Source organism: Microcebus murinus, chromosome 16, assembly GCF_040939455.1.
Source record: "Microcebus murinus isolate Inina chromosome 16, M.murinus_Inina_mat1.0, whole genome shotgun sequence".
In the NCBI taxonomy this organism is placed as follows: Eukaryota; Metazoa; Chordata; class Mammalia; order Primates; family Cheirogaleidae; genus Microcebus; species Microcebus murinus.
Window position 1 is genome coordinate 24,859,122 of NC_134119.1, and position 11,526 is coordinate 24,870,647.

Consider the following 11,526-nt stretch of genomic DNA (forward strand, 5'->3'; position numbering starts at 1 on the left):
CCGGCTTTTGGTTTTTTCGGTCTATGTGTTCCTCATTTGTTGTTCCAAATTACAGGCTAAAGCTGAGCCAGGCAGGTAGCAGGGAGTGCAGGCCTCCTGGCCAGGCCTGTTCTTCTTCCTCTCTCCAGACAGAGCGACCAGAGCCACCAGGACACCCCCCTCTGGACAGTCCCTCTCTCAGGCTGACCACCTGGTGCCTACAAGGCAGTCGAGCACCAGGTGGAGCAGAGTCACCCATGAGAACCAGCTTGGGTCTGAGGTCTCACTGCCGTCAGGTTTGCAATTACTTAACTTTTTGATTAAATTGCATTCTTCAAACCCACAAGGATTACAAGGAGTAAGAAGACAACCAACGGGAGAACAGAAGCAGCGTTTGGTTTCCATGACTTTGGGCGCCTCCGGGAGAAGACGCAAGTGACGGTACCCCTGGCATCTCAAGTGCATGGCCGAGCCCAGGAGGGCTGGAGGGAGCCTGTGTAGCCACGGCATCCTGGAATGGGCGAAATCAGGAGTTCCATGAGGGAAAATGGGCCCATGGAGCAAGTGGCCTGCCGACCTGGCCTGGGGCACAAGGTGTCCTTAGTCCCCACACCCAGGTGCAGCCGTGTCTGACATTCCTGTGGGGCCGGGTCCTCCTTCGGCAGCTGTGGATTTGGCCCTTGGCCCTTGTCTGTGCTGAGTGGAGAGGTCCTGGGGGAGGGTGCTGGTGCCCTTGTCCTCGTCCCCAGGGTGACGTGGGAGCCACTCCGATGGCCCCGCTCGGGTAGCTCAGGCAGGCTGAGGGCGTTGGCGTGAGAGGCCGTCATGGCTGATTGCTAGAGAAAAAGATGAACCAGACGTCACCCTTCTCCCAAGCCACAGACAGGAGCAGGTCCTTAGTGCTCAGCACGTGGGAGCTGCGACCTCAGGATTTGGCAGCGTTTCTGATTGATCCTCCCCGCAGCCCCGTGATGAGGAGGTGAGGGAGCCCCATTTTCACACTGGGGTGCCCTCTCTTCCTCCCTCCGATCTCTCCTGTCCCCATCTGTGCTCTGGGGTCCTGGTGTTTCTGTGAGGTGACTCCAGACTGGTTCCCACGCCCAGCCTCTCCCGCCACTGCCCAGCGCCCGGGAGCTCATGATGGCCGAGGAAGGGGCTGCCTGGTGGGGAGGTCCCTCCACAGGTGTCCCCAGCGCACTCCTGGAAACCTCCCACCAGGACCCGCCACATGCTGCTGCTGGTTGCAGGAGGGACGGCAGGCTGTGTCTCCACGTGCGTGTCTCAGTGGGCGCTGTCTGTCTGTCTGTCTGTCTGCCTGCCTGCCCGTGTCTCTGTGTTGAGTACCTGGCAGCAGAACCACCCCCTGCCGGGTGCCTGGGCATCCTTCTGATGGGCTAGGCTCCTGGAGCAGATGCGGGGGACGGTTTTCTGCCCAGTGGCCCCGAATTTCCCGTGATGACTTTGACCTGAGCCCAGGAATGATGCTGGGCAACATGGGCAGATTTGAAACCAAGTTTGATTTCAAAGTGCCACTTTCCCATTTGAGACCCCTCCCATCCTGGGTGTGCCAAATGCTTCAGTCATGTCTCCGTATTTATTCTTTGCTCTCGAGTCAGCTCCTGTTCTCTAGGAGGGAATTTCTTGGTGGCCATAATAAATCTGGGTCCCTTTCGGGACTGACACATTTGAGAACTCCCTCTATGTACATCTGTCTTGCTGCAAAACGTCACCTCTGGATGAGGGAGCGGTGCTCCCCCCTGTCTACACCAGGCTGCTGAGCCGCTGCGGAGACTGCAGGACAGACTGACCACCGCTGTCACGATCCATTAACAGACGCATGAGCTCTTCCAGGACGCCGGGCGACCAGCCTGCGCAGGGACCTTTGTGAACACCGGGCACTATCTCCTGTGAGTGCTCTTATTCTATAAAAAATTAAAAATTTGTATTAACATCATTTATGCAAATATTTTTCCCCTTACATGTTTATTTTTTTCTTGATCTTAAAATAAATTAAAACATTTTCAGGGGCCTGCACTGAGTCCACCCTGCCCTGTGGGGAAGGCACCGTGGCAGGTGGCCTGCTAGTGCCGGGCGCCCTACACTCACTCACTCTGCCCAGAGGCTCCTTCAAAAGGAATCTCCCCGCTGAGGGCAGAGCCCAGTATCTCATGTCTGGGACGGCTCCAGGTCACCCTGAGTGGCATGTGCCTGCCTGCTAATGGGACGCTCGGTGCTTTCCTTCTTCCCCAGTGTCACCCACGGACATGGATGGGGTGCTCCCTGGGGACCAGGCAGTGCTAAGCTTGTTGCATCGATTACTCTAAATCCGGGACCTGTTACCACCTGTGAGGCTGTCGTCACCCTGCTTGTGGTACAGCAGAGCAAACGGAAGCACAGAGAAGGGACTCAGGTGTTCGGGGCCACCAAGCTGATAAACAAGGGAGCTGCTGTAGGAGCCCAGTGATGTGCCCTGAGCAGACTTTCCACCACCAAGTTGCGTCCCCTCCATGTGGCTCGTTGGAGCCATTTCCAGAGCAGGGTGAGCTCCTTCAGGTCACGTCTTTACCAGGATTCAGTCAGACGGCCAGAATGAGGTCAGACAGAGGCATCTAGAAGGTCGACCTCTGCCAGCTCACTGCCATTGGCATGGAGGCCCACTCATCTTCCTTTCCTTCCCCATCCTCAGAACCTCACCCCCTCCCACACCTGACTCTTTTTGTTTCTTTCTTTCCTTTTTACTTTTTTTTTTTTCTTACAACCCAGACTTAATTCTTTACCTTGAATCTCAGCCTCTGCTTTTCTTGATCCCTGGAGTTCCTGGTGTTGGGTGTTTTGAATCCCAGTTGTGTCGGTTTTTCTTCCATTTGAAATAGAGGATACCAGTGATGGCGTTTTCTGTATTTCCTGTCTTTCTCCAAACAGAGGCAGAGAGAGGTGGTGTCATGTGCACAGGGTGGCCTTGTAGCCCAAGTCATAACTGGGAGGTGCCCAGGTGAATTCACAGCCCTGCAGTCACTCTCCCAGGGCCCCTCTGGGTCATAGCAGGGTGAGGGCACTTTCAGCTGAACTTGAGCTCAGCACAGAGGGTCCTCCCAGATAGGCCAGGGCCCCCATGGCACCTTCACCTGGCCACCAGAAGGAAACCAGAGTCAAGGCTCAGACCATGATCTCCAGCATCAGCCATGAGTGGGTGACTTCTCACTCCCCAGGGGATAGGAGCTCCTCCCCACCCCACAGCCCCGATCCCAGGATCAGCCCTAATCCCCGTGCTCAGAACTCCTCCTCCTTCCTCTTCCCAGCCCAGCCTGTCCCCAGTCTGCTCTGAAGGAGGCCTGGCCTGGGGTGACAGGGAGGGGGCCCAGCCCTGGGACGTGGCCTGCCCTGTTGTATGAGTCACTTCTCCCCAGGCTGATGGTGACTGTTCCCATCCATGGAAGCTCCTCTGCTGGCCCACGAGCAGCCAGGTTTCTGTCCCTCTCCTGATTCTGGGTCAGGTACACACTTTGTTCCCAGGGGCCTGACCCTGCTGGACATTGGTCACTCCCCTGACCATGAATATTCCACCAACTGCCCCCCTGGGTGACCACAGCAGATCACTCTCCAGTCCTGACCAACCCAGGGGGACGGAATAGTCTTGACTCGCTGAGACCCTGGGCCGGGTGATGGGGCTTCGTCAGTTTAACTGACTCCGTCTCGTGCAACCAACTGCCAGGTGATTCTGTTTTGTTTTGTTTTTAACTGAGAAGAAGCGATTTTTAAAATTATCTTGTGAATCTACTTAGAAGAACACACACAAGCCATATTCACAAGTATAAATGTAAATCTTTTATAAAATAGGAAACATAAGAGCACAGGCATGAACTGTAACCCTGTGTTAATTATCAACTGGTCTTCAGGTTGATTCTAGCAGTGAGTAATTCAGTGTGTTCCTCCATGGCAACTGTCATGTTTTAGCACCAGACGGTCTCCCAGAGGTACCAGTACCGGCCCCGGCTGCCAGTGTAGGGAGAAGCTTGCAGGCACACGGCCTCACACGCGCGGTCCACTCTCACACCACCCAGGCAGAGGCTGCTGGAGACGGGGCCCCAGCTGACCTCGGGACGGGGTGCACGGGCCGCGCCCCCCATGCAGTGCTCTCCTGGAAAGAAGGGCGCCTCTCGCTGCCAGGTATGCTCCTGTGCTCAGACTCTAACACCACGACTTAGAAGATGCAGACGTTAGTGCCTAGAATTTTTCTATGTATTTCCTTCAGTGTTGAGAAAAATAACTTTAATCATTACTTAATTCACACCATATTTACTGGGTACAGCTGCAGCTCACTGGCTATATTGGATGTGATATATTTGAAGGCTCTGGATGGCCCTGATATCTGCTTAAACCAGACCCCGCCCAGAGACAGTCACCGCCATCTGCCACTGCACGAGGCTCCCATGTGCCCATCGCCCCGGCCGCAGAAGAGCAAGAAGCACCCCCACTGCTCCCAGTCGCAGTTCTTGGCATCCAGCACTTTGCAGATTTCCTGTGTCGTGTCTCCAGGACCCATGGAACTCGTGGTTTTCACGCTCCGGGTGAAGCTCAGGAAACCAGGTTTTGCTTCCTTGTTCTCATCCTTTTGCTCAGCAGATACGTCGTGATGCCTTCTGAGTTTTGACCTTAGTTTAGGAAAAAGACGACTTTGACAAGAAAACCTTGACTTTGACCCTGGAGCAATGGTGTGCATTCAGGGCACAGGTTGGCAGAGGCAGGGATCCATTGCATACTGCAGTTCGCCACTCTCATGGCTGGCTGTGGACAGTGTGACAACCGACGACTGGCAGTACCCCTTGGGAAGTGGATTCGATCCAGGGTGGTTGCTCGGCTAAGAATGTGCGTTGAAGCAACTGAAGTTCTCTGATCGGGACTGGCGCCCTTCCCGGGCACGTCGAATCTCTGTGTGTCTATCAGTTGTAGTCCTGTCACTGCAAACACACGTATTTTGCCCTGTCATTGCTCTTGCAGATGCTGCGCTACTACTAGGGACAGGAAAGCTTCTCTTGCATTCAGGAACATCTGCCTTACTGGGATTACTTGCCTTCCCAAGCATTGGACTGGCTGGAGCAATTCCCCCTCCTCCGGCAGACGCACCACTGATTTCTGGGAGGGATTCCATCTTCTTTGAGGTCACTATGTGCGGTACAGGTCTGACTCCTTCTCAGATACACCACAACTGAAGGGACAGCTGGGCTGGCACAGTCACTGTAACGTCTCTGCTTGTGGCTTGAAGAAACCCTTCCCTGCACCTTGTACGGAGGAGACTGCCAGGGCTGTTGTTGAGATGGGCCTGCCACTAGCAAGTGACAGATCGCTGCTACAGCTGGGAGCGCCAGCGTCCGGCTCTGAAGATTTTCTCCCTAGTAACAAACATGCTGCTTTGATTCCATCATGTTTGATTTTTCTAAGAGATTCTTGAATTTCTTCTTGTGAATACCCCACTCTCACTAAAGTGTCTCTTCTTTTCCGGTCTGAGATGTCTGAGTCTGGCTCAACACAGGTTATTGAAGTTCATCTTCCTGACACCCTGAGTCCCGCCGTCTGTGTTTCATGAGCTTCTCCAGAGTGCCTCGCTTCGCTGGCTCGACACCAGGACACCTTGGAGAAGGTCTGCACGGCCTGTTGACATGCGTGAAGGATTGGGTGTTCCCCCGGGACTCTCTGCCCCGGTACCTGGGGCTTTGGCCCTCACAGGGACGTGTGCCGGCGCCGGCACCTGCAGGCCGTCCCCAGGCTGCACCGTGGTCTCCGGGCGTCGCGTCATCTCTGGCCCTGGAAGAGCTCGGGGGCTGAGGGTGGAGCAGTGCCACCGACCGGGTCGCGTTCACGGCCAATAGTAAATTCGTTGCTGAGGCCAAAATCTGTCATTTTGATGTTCGTATTGTCATCTAACAATAGATTTTCAGCCTTGAGGTCTCTGTGCACCATCCGTTTTTGGTGGCCATATTGGATTAGGAGATATGACCTGTCTGAACTCGGCTCTGGCTTCCTTTTCCTGCATTCTCCCACGTTCTGGAAAATAGTCAAATACTTCACCTCTGCTTGCATGTTCCACGATTAGGTAGAGGATCTCTCAGTTTCAATGGCTTCGCATAACGTCACTATGCTTGGATGATTTGAAATCCTCATTACTCTTACTTCTCTTCAGAGCTTTTGTAGACTTGTTGGATTCATCTGAGCTCTGTGAATTGTTTTTACTGCATCCCCAAAGTCACCAGGTCACCCACCTGACCAACTGGATGACAGACTGGGTGGTCACCAGCTGCCCGTCACTGGACAGACCTGTGGGGCCTGCAGGAAGGAGAGGAGGGGGGAGACTCTGGACAGTGGGTGCCTGCTGCCTCTGTCCCCCGGCTCTGCCACTTTCTGGACCCAGGGACCTTCCAGCTGTCCCCTCTGAGGCCCTGTAGGCCTCAGGGTCATAGATGTCTCTGGAAGGTTCCTGATATGAGGCCCACAGATGAGCCCCATAGAGATCACTACATTCCTGAGAATATATTCATCTCTGCACAGTGAGAGGACTCATAGTATTTATCTGGCTCTTGGAAACGAGTGATGGAAAACGCAAAGATTTAGGAGCCACTTCTCCAAGGAGAGTCTTGGGAAGGTGAGGAAGGTGCCAGGATAAACCTCACTAAATCCATCCACTCCTGCTCCCAGAAGCACATGTTGTGGAGGCACCGTGGGGGGAAGCCAGGGCCTGGCTGGGGGTGAAGGTGTCAGGGAGGAGGGACGGGGCACTGCGTGGCCTGATGGGCTCCAGGTGTGGCTCTGCTCCCTTTTTTGCAGCAATCCTTCTAGCGCAGCCCCTACAGCGAGGGGCACGGGTGTGAGGAGAAATGTCCCTTTATCACAGATCTGGGATGCCCAGGACGAAGAAGCATTCCAGCCCCAGCCCCAGCTCAGGCCCAAGGCCCCACATTCTGGCCTTATGCTCCTGGCACCTGCCACTCAGGGCAGGAAGAGGCTGTGCCCTGTGTGTATGTGGGGAAGTGGAGTCTCTGGACATTCACACGCAGGGCACGGTTTATCCCGCAGTGTGTTCCTGTCCCTGGTGACTCTGATCACTGAGAGCGTGTCGTGTCTGCACACGAAGTGGAGCCACAGGCTGCCCGGCACCCTCCTTTCCCTGACGCTCCATGGGGCTCCGTGTGGCACGCCGTCCATGATTAGCCAGAGCAGGCACCGGACGCTCTGCTAACAGATGGGTCCTCAGAAGCCACTCGGCCCCTGGGGCATCTCACAGGCATCTGGGTGGGAGCCCCATGGGGGAACCCGTCCCACTGGCCTCTGGTGCTGCCAGGGGGCCATTTTTCAGGCCTCTGGGCTGGGATTTAAGGTCAGGGCCTGGTTCTAACCAGGTGGCTGTTATCCCGGCCCTGCAGGGGACCCACTGGCAGCTTTTCCAGTTACTGCTGCCGGCACCTCAGGTCTCCAGCTCCTGAAACAACCTCTTTGTGGTGCCGAGTGAACATTGGCAGGTTATTCACCGAGCAGCCGAGGTCAAGACCTTCTGCTCCAACTGTCCCCTTCTAGCAGCAACCCCATGCCACTTGCCACCCACTCCCCAGGGTTCCTGTAGCCGCTGTGTGGAGCAGCTTTCCTGACCGCCCAGGGGTGATGGAGGCTCTTATGATGTCAACCTTCCAGTGGGGACACCAGCTCCATCCCGGGACATTGGGATCCACAGTCTAACCTGGCCTTCTCAACCCCATTCCGTGGACAGAGCTTTCAGTCTAGCTCACAGATCCCTTCCTTGCTTTAACTTTCTATGGTCAGTGCAGAGAGTATGACCAGAAATTATGGTGTCCAACCCCTAAGATGCTCCCCCAATATGCGGCACCTATGACCTTGAGGACAGGTTCTTTTTTGCTAAGTCACAGGGGGAGGGCAGGCCGCAGCCCAAGGCAGCTGTGCTGACTAGTTCCCCAGCAGTGTGCTGTGCCATGAATTTACCCAAGTCTCTCCTTGCTTGTCTCATGTTCCACAGTGACTCTGGTGGAGGGGCTTTTCTTCACCAGTACGGACGTGTGCCTCGGCAGGGGCCCCAAGGTCAATTCCTGGAATGAGTCAGCAGAAGGGCTGGACACTCTCTGGAGTCTTGAGCTCCGAGACCCTGAGCACACAGATGGGATGAGTCATGCTGCACATTGCTCTCTGCAAAATTGTGATTGCAATCATGATTTTTAAGAAAGAATATCACACCTTCAGCTAAAAGCCTTTCTGCACTGCTTTCTCTTTCTTTTTTTTTTTTTTTTGAGACAGGGTCTCACTTTGTCATCCTGGGTGGAGTGCAGTGGCATCATCATAGCTCACTGCAACTCAAACTCCTGGGCTTAAGCAATCCCTCTGCCTCAGCCTCCCAAGTAGCTGGGACTACAGGTGTATACCACCACGCCCAGCTAACTTTTTCTATTTTTAGTAGAGATTGCATCTCACTCTTGCTCAGAGTGGTCTTGAACTTCTAATCTCAAGCAATCCTCCCACCTCAGCCTCCCAGAGTGGTAGGATTACATGCGTGAGCCACTGCGCCTGGTCTGCTTTCTCTTTTTATTTGGCCCCAGCTTCACCCATGATTTGGAAGTTGGTCCAAACCACTGCCCTGCATATTTTCATACTTGAATTACACGGCTCTGTACCATGAACAGTCTATCAATTCATCTCCCGTGTTTCATGCCTGCATGTCAATGGCCACATGGCACTCTGGCCACTTCCTCAGGATGTCCCACTTTCCTGTTTGTCCTACCAAAGTTGGTTCCAGGTAAGAGTAAAGAAAGTGGACGTTGAAATCACTTTGGTTGGAAATTACTGGCACCTGGGCCTCTGGTGGCCCAAGGGCACAGTGAGAGGCAGACAAGCAATGCTTGAGCCCATGTGTCCCCCTGGAGGGGCCATAGCCCAACCTGATGGTGCATATTCTGAAACAGACTGCATCCACCTGAAGGAAATTGGTCCAGAGAGCAGAAAGGTCTTGCGGTCTCAAACAATCTGAGCCTAGAACCCAGAGCCCCAACGCTTGGCCCAGGGCTCCTGTGCCGACCGTGTTAACTCCCCTTTGCACGGTCCTCTTCCCTCAGCCCCTGACAGCCACTGTTCTACTTTCTGTCTCTGTGATTTTGACTACTCTAATTTTGTCAATTCCATAAAAGTGGTATCATACAGTGTTTGCCTTTTTGTGACCGGCTTATTTCATTTGCATAATCTCCTCAAGATTCCTCCATATCGTAGCGTATTACAGAATTTCCTTCTTTTTAAGGCAAAGTAATATTCCACTGTATGGATGTAACACATTTGGCTTATCCATTCATCTATTGATGCACAACTAGGTGACTTCCATGTTTTAGCAACTGAGAATAATACTGCTATAAACATGGGTGTACAAATATCTTGTTGAGACCCTGCTTTCGATTCTCTTGAGTATATATCCAGAAGAGTAATTGTAGGATCACATGGCAATTCTATTTTTAAGTTTTTGAGGAACCACCATACAGTTTTCCACAGTTCCCAACCAACAGTGCACAAGGGTTCTGATTTCTCTACATCCTCACTACACTTGTTATTTTCTGTTATTTTGTTGATAGTAGCCATCCTAATGGGTGTGAAGTGGCGGCTCATTGTGGCTTTGATTTGCATTTCCCTAATGATAAGTAATGCTAACCCTCTTTTCAAGTGTGTTTTGGCCATTTGTATATGTATATGTTTATGTATATGCATATGTATATTTGGAGGAATGCCCATAAAAGTCCTTAGCCCATTTTTGAATCAAGTTATCTGTGTTTTTTGTTGTTGAGTTTGGCGTGTTGGCATTTTCCTATATTTGTTTTTTGATCTGGTGCTGGTTACACAAGTGAATTGAGTTTGTAAAAATTCCTTAAGATGTACCCTTATGACATGCACTTTTCTCTGTGCATGTGTGTATAATACCATTATTAATATATAAAACTATCAGGCCAGGCGCAGTGCCTCACATCTGTAATCCTAGCACTCTGGGAGGCCAAGGCGGGAGGATCGTTTGAACTCAGGAGTTTGAGACCAGTTTGAGCAAGAGCGAGAGCCCCATATCTACTAAAAATAGAAAGAAATTAGCTGGACAACTAAGAATATGTAGGAAAAAAATTAGCAGGGCATGGTGGTGCATGCCTGTAGTCAGTCCCAGCTACTTGGGAGGCTGAGCAGGAGGATTGCTTGAGCTCAAGAGTTTGAGGTTGCTGTGAGCTAAGCTGATGCCATGGCACTTTAGCCTTGGCAACAGAGTGAGACTCTGTCTCAGAAAAATATATATTTATATATAACACTATTGTTATATATAATATACAGTCAGTTAACCTTATTAGTCTCAGCTTCCTCACCTGTAAAATTGGCAGATAACAATACATACATCATAGGTTTATTATAATGATTAAAATAGTGTATTTAAAGGGCTTAGTGGTGTGCCTTGAACTTTGTAAACGTTCCACAGGTGGTATTATTATCATTATCATTGTTTTAAAATTATGGGAATAGACCACCCGAAAAAATCAGAGCACTGAGAGCGCCCCCTGGAGTTCTCAGGGAACGTCAAGTCTTCATCATGCATGGAGACGAGCTGAAAAGCCAAGCTGCGTGGGTGATAGGGAGAGGGTGGCGTGGTTGTCAGAGGGTCTCAAGACTGGGAGGGCTCAGGGCTTGCTTAAAGACTCATCTCTGGCAGGTGACAGAGTCAGCTAAAGCCCAAGGGGGCCTGGCTCCCCCACCTGTGTTCCATTGCTGGTGTCCTTCCCTCAAGCACCTAGCTGGCCTCAGATTCCCTCTCTTCCTCACTCACCTTGTGGGAGCAGAGTCTGGAAGTGCAGGCAGGCGCTGTGGGCAGCAGGGCCAGCCCTGGCTTCCCCAGCAAGGACTCTGAGGTTTCCGTAGGTCACACCCGATCCCCCTTCTCCATGTTCCCCCAGCCTATTGCTCATGTTTGTCCAGTCTTGGCCTCTCTGAGTCTGAGTCTAGCCAGCTGCTTGTATGTTCGTCTCACCCAGTTAACTTCCAATTCCCTGAGGGCAGGAGCAATGCACTCTTATTTTTGCATCCCCACAACTCCAGTTATAGCAGCTGCCATACAGAAACAGTGTTGGTTGGGAGTTGATGGTCTCAGAGACGCAGTTCCAAGTAAATGTGTCCTGCACATGGTGGGCTCAGGGGTGCACTAATGAAGAAGGAGCAAGTCCCCAGAGGAGTTATGGAAAGAACACTGGTTGCCACTAACACTGTCTCTCAGATGGCAAGTAGAAGGGTTGTCACCAGTCCGCCACCAGAGGGCAAGCCAAGCAAAAAAGATCTCCAGGCTGCTCCTCAGCCCTTTGACTTGAACTTCCCTGAAACTCTGGAGTCATTGCAATGTCCTAGAAACAGGGGGCATATGGGGTCTGAGCTAGGATCTCGGGACATGGATGTTCACAGTTTTCTGGCATATCGTCTAAGGGAGCAGCAGCAAGAAAATCAAATCCGTGGTCTGCTGTCTGCGGGAGGAAGAGTAAGACTGGATAA

General features: G+C 52.4%; 1 long non-coding RNA gene across 1 annotated transcript; it reads right to left on the reverse strand.

Moving 5' to 3' along the window:
- Positions 1-292: 292 nt before the first annotated feature.
- On the reverse strand, positions 293-3,640 carry LOC142861151 (uncharacterized). The gene is made up of 3 exons (XR_012912532.1): positions 2,757-3,640; positions 1,710-1,901; positions 293-815 (listed from the first exon to the last, which is right to left on the reverse strand). It is a non-coding gene; the product is annotated as an uncharacterized LOC142861151 (long non-coding RNA).
- Between the last annotated feature and the right edge of the window lie 7,886 nt (positions 3,641-11,526).